This window comes from Parus major, chromosome 20 (genome assembly GCF_001522545.3).
Source record: "Parus major isolate Abel chromosome 20, Parus_major1.1, whole genome shotgun sequence".
Classification (NCBI taxonomy): Eukaryota; Metazoa; Chordata; class Aves; order Passeriformes; family Paridae; genus Parus; species Parus major.
This window is the reverse complement of record NC_031788.1, coordinates 13,763,144-13,772,763: the sequence shown is the minus strand read 5'-3', so window position 1 is coordinate 13,772,763 and position 9,620 is coordinate 13,763,144. Positions and strand designations below refer to the sequence as shown.

The 9,620-nt window shown below is 42.1% G+C and overlaps 1 long non-coding RNA gene across 1 annotated transcript in view; it reads right to left on the bottom strand.

Moving 5' to 3' along the window:
- LOC117245374 overlaps positions 1 to 4,085 on the bottom strand; it is a 9,390-nt gene extending 5,305 nt beyond the window's left edge. Inside the window, exon 1 of the long non-coding RNA XR_004500026.1 lies at positions 4,015 to 4,085. This is a non-coding gene — a long non-coding RNA (uncharacterized LOC117245374). The remainder of the gene's footprint in view (positions 1 to 4,014) is intronic.
- Positions 4,086 to 9,620: the final 5,535 nt, after the last annotated feature.

Genomic DNA, 9,620 nt, shown 5'->3' with positions numbered 1-9,620 from the left:
GTCCCCACAGGAGCCAGGCTGTCCCACAGCACACACACCAGCGGCCTCCAACACCTCCAACACCTCTGCACGGTTCTGTTTGCTGCTGGATTCCCACGGGACAGCTGTGTCACACCACATGGGAGGAGATCCTCAGCCTCGAGAGCCGGAGGGGAGCTGGGATGGATGGAGAAGCTGCCGGGCCAAGGCAGCAAACATTCACTGCAGCCCTGCTTAACTTGCAGGAGAAGGTGCAGAAGCAAATGGTATCACTCCTTGCTTGAGGGACTGTTGCTCTCTTCATGATTATCCTTTTGTCATCTGAATTGGAAAAAAAGGATCACAAAAGATCCTTTTCCTCCATTGTGCTGACTGATCAGATGGATACTGTAGAGCACCACACGGTGCTCGTGTTTAAACCAGGCTTTTCCAGCTCACTGCTGCAGATCCTTCCCCGTGTCCTTAACTCTATTACAAATACTCCCAATTTCAAGACCATAGCTCAGGTGAGGGAGGCAAGTGCACAGTAAATTTTGGATGCCAAAATAGTTATAATTGTTACACTGCTGCCTACTGAGTGGAAGATTTAGAAGTGCACCTTTATATTCATGGAAGAGTAGCAGCAATTAGCAAAATTAATTTAGAAGTGTGAATTCTTTTTCAGTCTGGATTACAGTGTCCTTTAATTATGAAACAGTAAAACATTTATTATAATACTCTGAGTGCACAGACATGTTCAATGCTGTTCTTTACTGTGCGTCATGAACACCTCTGAGCACTGCTAGACGTCCCAAAATTCATCAGTTCCTGGTTTTGCACATCAGAAGGGCCCAGCTGGCATGTTATGCCACATCATCCATCCGTGTAGCTTCCATATGTGGATTCTCTTATCCCTTATAAATTCAAGAGTGTGCTCTGTTCTCCTGCCAAGCCTAAGCAGCAGCTAACTTCTGAGGATGCTCTAAACATTCTATTTACTCTTTCTGTGCAAGCAGCTGTTGAAAGCTCCAGATAATGCAACTGAAGGCAAGCAGGTACAGTACTGTCATAGAAAGAAAGGTGATCTCTTCCATGCAAGGCTGGGCATTAGAGAGGGCATGGAAACCTGCAGTAACTAAACCTTCATACAGACAATGATGGTGAATCCTGATTTGAATTTTGATAATTGTGATCCCTCAGTTTTGCAAATGTACAGATAACAGAAGCGTATTGTCATGCAGAGATAAGGATATTGTTTTAAAAATAAATGCATGCTACGTTAGCTCACAGGAATGTTTACAATTTGGGATGTGTGGTCTGTTTCTGTTTCTGAGCACTAGACAGTAACTATTCCAGGCTTAGGCTTCTTCCACTTACTATATTTAGAATTTAGCAGCCACTTGCACTGAATCACATCTTTCTTCCTTCATGTTTCTCCAGATCGTAGCCAGTTCTCACCCTGAAGTTTACACAAGATTTTTCCCGAATTGCTGTCCGTGCTGTGAATCCCCTCCTTGCAGTTCTATTGAGGAACACTGATAAATGTCCATTACCCAGCTGACTGAACATTACACGAGGATTCCTGGCTACAATGTCAGTTGAAAATCCATTCATTCATTCACTCCTTCCCAGCAGCATTCCTTGGCCTGGAGCCAGATGCCATTTGACGTCACGGCTCTAACCAGGGACATAATGTGCTGGCACTGGGACAAAACTCCTACTATGAGAAAAAACAGCAACAAGGAGAAATTGATCACAGTGGCTGCAAAGAGGGAGTTTAGAGAATGAGGCTGAAGGCAAACCAGAGAAAATTCCATGAACTATGTCAGGTCCAATATTTTGCTTTTGTTTTTCTGCACAGCACCTTCTTAGGTTACTACTCCAAAGCACCAATCTTATTGACACAGAAAGCACACTGCAGAAAGATGTCCTAAATTACTTAATACTTTCCACTCCACTTTTTACAGCACTTGCTGAAGTGCTCCAAAAGGTCTGTTCTTTCTTGCTTTTTCGCTTCAAATTATTTGAAACACAATAATCAAAGACTTATGTTTTGGTCTGCAATAGATTTGTATTTTAAAAAATCTGTGTTCTGTTTATTTGAGTTAAATATTAAACAGGTCTTTAAGTAGGGACTTTGCAGTGTTGGTACATAAAACTCAGAAGGTGGTTTAAGGACAGAAAAACAATATTGTCTCTTCATAACCATAATTAAGGTGCTGGGTAAAAAACAAAGACCAACAAGCTTCCAAACTAACTACTAAGCACAGAAATAAAATAATAATAAATATGAAAAAGACTAGGAAATATTTGAAGAGCAACAACTGCAGTGGGTGTTGCAGATATGAATTTAGAATGCCAGACTGACAACCACCAGAGTTCCATCACTGATACCCAGAGCTGTAGCGCTGCAGCCATTGACTTGTAAAGGTTCATAGGAGAAATTTCCTGATCTGTCTATGAGCCCTACGGTGGTCTATCACAAAATTAATACTGGAAACAGATGTATATGCTGGTTATTTAAAATGTAATCCTCAAGAAAATCTTCTGAAGATGCCCATCACCTTCCTGTTTGTTGGAGTTCTCGGGCTCTTCACAGAAAATGCTGAGCTTTAATTACTCTGGAATTTGAGGCTGCTCAGCCAATGCCAGCAGACAGCTCTCTGAATTTCAGTGTCCCTTCAAGGACTCTGCTCCTGCTCACTTCAGGCTGGAAGCACATCTCGGGAAATGAGCTGTGCTCTTCCTCAATGTGAGGCTAAACCAGAATCATGAATATCTCTCAGTTTCAGCAATTCCTTTTGGCCCAGGTCATCAGACTCACAGCATCAGTAAGTGGAGTGTCCAAACCCCTTTTCAGCTGAATGTACCCAGTCATCAGGGACAGATGAAGTGGAAAAAGTTCACAAACATTGTGTTTCATTGAAATCTGGAACTACTTAAGCTGAAATGAGACAAATCTGGACAATAGCATCCCCACTCTGCACGGAAAAAATGCCCTGCCCAAGCCCACATATCTGTTCCATGGAGAGTTTTAACTGGGGTGCCAGAGTCTAATCAACCTCTCAAACCTTATCTCATATCCAAGTAGCTGCTAATCAGCAGGAGCAATATGGGCACAGGTAATAATGACAGCTGATAAAACTGAGCACGGCTGAAATAGCACTGGACAGTGTCTAGAGTGAAGTGCAAGCTACACCCACCCACACCTGTACATGGGTTAATGACAGTGAATCCTTGTCAGGTCACATTATCACTGAAAGATTATCCTGCCTTCAGAAATGGTACTTTGAGTTAAAACCCCAAATGGACAAAATATTACCCATCAATTTAACATTAGTACATAATGACTAAATTAGAAGTCATTTTAGTTTTCTAATCTCATAACATTTAAACCATAATTGTAACATTATTTTTTTCCATCCCCTTTGTAAGTTGTTCTTATTGACTGCTCTTAGTTTGAGCAGTAAAGAGGATTTTGAAAGTAGGCACAGATTTATCTCTTAATTTGTAATTGATGCTCTACTACCTTCATATCTCACTGAGCCACTTCTCTTTGACCAAAGCTTCATTACTGAGCATTTACCACTCTTTGGTCAAACTGCCCTCAGGCTCATATATCCATCCTTCTCCCATGCTTGGCTTTACTTTGATAAAATCTGCTTCACGAGAGAAAAAAAAAAAACAACCATATATATATATATATATATATATATAATGACAATTATTCAATTCAATATTTTTCATACTTTTAAGCTGTAATGCAAAATTTTGATCTCACCTCAGCTGGATTTTGCCTGCCAACAGCTTGGATTCTCTCTAATACCTAAAAAACTGCTGTATTGCAAAAGCAATTGGTTGGATGCCTCTTATGAAATCATTAATTTTACAAGTTCTATGATATTTTGAATAACTTATTTAATGGATTTCCCCTTGTTCATTATTTACTTGGGATCAATGGCTTATGTGCAGAATGTGCAAACCTAAACACAAACAAGCCCCAACTGCCTCATTGCCCCAAAACACAGCTTTGGTTTTGGGTGTGCATAGCCCCACCTAATCCAAGCAGGAACACGGTGCCAGAATTCCAGGCCATGGATCTCACATCCCAGGGCTCTGCTCATCTGGGCAGCACATGCAGGACAAGCAGGGTACAAACACTGCCCAGAGAGGAGGAGTGAAACCACGATCATGTTCAAAGGCCAAAAGCCATTGGATGCAACCCCTGTTTGAACCACTTGAGGCTGGTCAGGAATAAATATCTGAGAAATATCCTGAAGCACCAAAATCTGGCTGCATTCCAAACTGCAACAAAAGAAAGATCTCCCAGATCTTTTCCAAGAGGAGAGCAGGAGCACATAACCCCTGTAACAGGCAGGCAAATCTCAAACAGCCAGTTCTTTAAGACCCTGCTCTGAGACACAGGAGGCACAAGGCAAAGCTGGGATTGTCAGCACTGACCACTGGACCTCCCCATCGTCTGGAATGAGAGGGTCCCTCACATTCTTTTCCTTTGGCTAAAAGTTCCATCTGAGGCTCAGATGTTTTCTGTAAAATGTACACATCCACAAGTGTTTTCAAAAAACAGCATTTTTAGACAAAGAATGCTGTGCTAAAACATTCCCAGCCAGTGCTCAATCCCTGTTCTTCCAAGCTCATTTACATATTTCTATTGTGGATAAGGAAACTAAAGCTTGAACCCCAGGCTGTTGTGATTCACTGAAGTGTTGCATGGTGGAATGAATTTCAGAGATGCTGTTTCACTGAGAAACTGCAATTTGCTGTAAAGACACCGCCTTTTCCTGCACTTCAAACTACGCTTTGGCAGCAGAGGTTTTTCACTTCATAAAACAAGATGTTCTAATTGAAAGCCTTGAAAGTGCTTTGCTGTAGCAGAGATGAAGTCCCTTGTTCCATCTTAAAAGTTCCTTGTGGGAAAAAAAAATAACAACAACAAAGCTAAAATGACCCTGAAACCAACTGTAAAATAGTATAGAAATTTTCCTGTTGGGAACAAATCCTCTGTGGATAAAGATGGTTTATGTTTTTTTAAAGGACCTTAGTCCCTAAAATACATATTAGTTTTGGTTGCCATGCACACCTGCTCCCTGAGAGGTCACTGTGACCCATTCACATTGATCTACATGCAGATAGAAGTGAAATGTTTATATTTTGTAAGTGTTCCATGTTTTCACACACAATATCTTTCATAGGAACTAGAATAAATTGGTTTGGTTAAATTTTCTCCTATTTTATCAGCTACAAAAGAGAGATAAATTCCTGCTGGAAGGGTTTCCTTTCTAAAGAAAAGCTTGTGATTCAATTCTTTATCATGAGCACTCAGACAGCATTCATGTGTGGCGTGCCTGATGCCACAGACAGAGAAAGTGACTGATTTTTAAAGACACCAAACAGGCACAATCATTCTTGGACTGAATGAGAGCAGCTCTGAAAGCCGTGGTGACAGGTCAGCAAAGAACACAAGCCCTTAGATTCAATAAATCAGGCGTTAATAGGCTGAAAGGGAAATTGCAGGTGAAATAGAACCATTTCCATTTCCATTCAGCATTAGGGGAGTTTGATGTCTGGGCTGAGAACACCGGACTCAGGCGGGAGGGTGGAAGCACAGAGCAGATAATTCATCTCAATCATCAGAGAGTGCACACCGGGAAGAGGCTTGGTTTGGGGTTTTTTTAGTACTTTGTAATGTTAACAAAGACCTGAAAACTCTGTTTCTGTTTCACACCTTTCAGCAGGCATTTCCCAGGCTTTGCAGAACCAGATAACTGTCAGTGAATAATGACACAGTTGTTCTCCAATTTATATGACAATTGTTTCAGGTACCTGGCAGGTCAGGGAGAGCACCAGCAGCTCTCCACCACCACAGCCATGGATTGTGCAATTCTGTTGTCACTTGAGAAAACAATGGATAGAGCCAAGAGGATTTCAGAGGAGCCAAGATGGGTTAAACCATTCCCTCCCCAGTCCCACCACCCTGCCCATTCTCCACCCCAACGCCTCCTCCTGCACACGCACAACTTCTCCCTTCTGTTTATTTTTCGTTTTAAACACTCTAAGCAGAAATTGACTTTGGCTGCTTTTCCTGAACTCTGAAGTGTTTGAGCAGATAAGACTCAGATAACCCATCAGAAGAAAGTTTCATAGGTCCCTCTTCTCCTGGCAGGTGCTCACCAAGGCCAGCCATGCACTCAGGTTTCTTTGCCCAGCTGAAGGGTTTTTCTGTCTCATTTACTTTTCAAGTAAATTTACTTTTTATCCAGATTTGAAAATTTTACAGTATCTCACTTGGAAAAAATGTTTCAGCTGAAAGATACTCGTTTATATACAGTGCTGGGGAAATACAAAGTGTAAAATCCCTGCTGCCATCCCAAATGTGGCAGTAGTTTCCCAAGCAGATTTAGTGAGCCCCTCAGACTCAGCAAAAGGGAGCTGATCTGAGCTCCTCTTCATTTATGGGAAATAAATAGAGTGATAAAACTCTCAGAAGTACTAAGATGTGTCTCCAGAAATAACTGCTCTTTAGAGGACAATGTAAAAATAGTTACATTTGTTTCAAGGAAACATTGGTTAAAATTGATAAGTTTTTATTTTCCTATCACTATTTTTTTCCACTTAAAGACTTACCTGAAATGAGAATACTCCTAGACAAAAAGGAATTCAGGCTGTTCTTTCCACACAAGATATTTGTTGTAACTACAATCTTACTTATGTCTGGCATGGATTTTGTCACCAATATAATAATAATAATACTTCTAATTATCACTATTACTACTACTACTAAAAATAATAACATTTTAGAACAAAGTTTACTGTGGATCACTGAAATTGTAGAGTTAGCTGGAGTGTCTCAGGATGGAGTCTTGAGTGGTAATACTGGTTTATGGTACTGATATTAATCTCCTGCTCTCCTCCTGCCCCAGCATCAATGTGTTCTAGAAACATTGATATGTTATTCTAGATAAATTGATAAATATTCTAGAAATTCTGTTTATGTGCCATGTAGTTCACTGTACTAGAGACCTGATCTTGCTTAAAACTAATCCAGAAAAAAACTCCTTTTTTGGGGGGTGTGGTTTTTTGGTGGTAGTGATGGTGTTTTCGGGGGGATTTTGTTGTGTTTTTTTTTTAAATAGCTGTGTTCCCATCTCCATTCCCAAGTGCAGCTGCATAAACACAGTGGCTGGGAGAGCTGCAGGGGTGGGACACCACAGAAACCAGCAGCAGGTGGCAAAGGAGGTGAGGCTCAGTCGATATTGCTGCCACACACTCGGATACCCAGCCTCAAGTGCACTCAGCAAATCTAACTAGAACTCACTTTGCTCCAAGCTAAGGCTGCTGGCAGCAAGGAACTCAGGGAAGACTGCAAAACCCTGCAGGAATCGCAGGAAAATCTGCAGCTGGCTCGCTTGCCCTGACTGCCGTGCTGCGCTCACACCGAGGACACAACCCCTCAGTAGGAAACCCGTGCTGGAGCAGTAACTCACACCTGAGCTAAAGCTCCCCTGCATTTGTAAAACCATCAGCCACACCTTGGAATGAAATGCAGACATTCCCTTGCACATTTGTATCTTCAGTGTGAGGGGGAATATATTTCTGCTTGCCAGACCACAGGTGTGTGGGCTGAGCACTCACCGTCCTGCAGCCCTGGGAAGAGGAGGGGAAGGCGACTCCAGACTCAGGGATGCTGTATCTGCTGCAAGGAAAAAGCATCATGTAAGGAAAGGGTTGCTGAAAACATTCTGTCATTAATCTAAAATACTGCATGAGGCATAAAACACTGACTGAAAGGCTGGGGGAAAATGACTTTACAATCATAAACACATGCACATCTCTCCCAGCACTAGAGAGCACATCCCACCTGAGTCCCTTGTGACAGAGCCAACTGCATCTGGAAATCTTTATTTAGAAAACTAAACAATCTGACAAGATTTGAACACAAACTTCCTAAAGCCTAATGCTGTGGAACTAAAGCCAGATCTGCAATTGTAATTTCATTCTATTATCACATTAGCCATAAAAAAAGTCTTCTTATTAGCTGCTACTTGACTTAAAAATCCTATGCAGGAGTAAAATCCAGGCTGTGATCACCACGAGCAGTAAGGACTGGAGTGCCATCCAACGGTGAGACAGTCATTAGCAGCTCTGATTAAAGATTTCTGCCTCTACCTGCTCCTGCCACAGCAGGATATGAAACACCCTGCAAACCCATGGAGGCTCTAAAACATCAGCTGAAGGTGCCCGGTTATTTTTACTCTCCCTTAACAGATGCAGTAAGCAGAGTTTTTGATATCCCAGTCTTGTTTACAGCATTCAGGTTATCCCATCCCAACCAGGATTTGTGTTTCTCAAAAGGTAAAGCCTGCCAGCTGACAGAGCAGCTGAGGAGTCACATATCCTGCCACTCCAAAGCTTGTGTGTTTGTGTATTTGCAACCTTCTCCATCAAATTGCTTTGAACTGTGGAGGATGAAGAGAGGGTATTAAATGTAGGATTGAGTTTGGACAAGCACCTGCCCTTTTTATGAAATAGAAATAAATCACACAATCCAACCCTTTCCCCTGGATTCTCATTGTCATTTCAAGGGCCAGGCTCTAGTGGACAATTTGAAAATCAAAACCTCTGAATCAGACTATACTGGGATGAAAAAACAATGTACCTGAAGTTGCACAGGTTGGAATTATTTTGGGAAGGGACTACATTCTTCTGTGCAAAGTGCAAGAAGGGTTGTGTCCTGAGACCACAGAACATTTTCATTTACCTAATCCTCCATTATTATATGGATTTAAGTCACCAGTAATACTTTTAATCTCTTCTGTGTTTTTTTTTACTGCAATGCTTTGCAGATTTTGCAACTTTTAGTATTTTGTAAGGTAGATCATAAATTTCCTAAAGGCTGTTAGGAAATTTTTTGCTGCTCTGCATTTGTTTGGAGGCACAATTTGAGGATTAAATTTCTATCAAAGGGTGAACATGTTTGTAGGGCACAGATGTCTGATCCAAACAGCCCTTTTCAGGCCATATTTTTGGCTGGAATATATTTCAGACCTTCAACTCTACTGGGACAGGCACCCTAAAGCGTGGAGCCAGTTGAGTCCAGCTCAGCATTGGGGTAAACAGGTATTGCCCTCTCTGGCTTCAGCTGGAGTTATAAACCCAGAGATTAATTTACCCTGTTTCCATTGCAAGGCAGGACTGGAAATGAAAACAGACCTTCCTGTAACAATTCCAATCCAGACATTCCTATTAGCTTTCCTATTCTATCCCAATCATCGTTAAATTGTATCATAAGATTTATATTTCTTTTAATTTGTACTGCTTCCTACTAAGGAGAAAATAGTTCAGAAGCCACCAAAGAAATCTTACAACACAGGCCAGACTATGCCAGGGCCAATTTTCCCTGCAGAAGCATTTCAGACTGAAATATTCTGCCAGTGGAAAAGTACATCTTCAGAGCGAGGAACGGAACGAAACAGTAAAAACTTGCCGGAGGAGCTGTGCCCGCCCGCCCCCGGCGCTGCTGCGGCACGGCCGGCGAGCGGGGCCCGGCTCCCTCCGCTCGCCGCGGCTCTCCCGATGGACGAGTGACACCAAGCGGCTCCTGCCAGCGCTACGGGCCCCGAGCCTGCCGCAGGGCTCCTTCT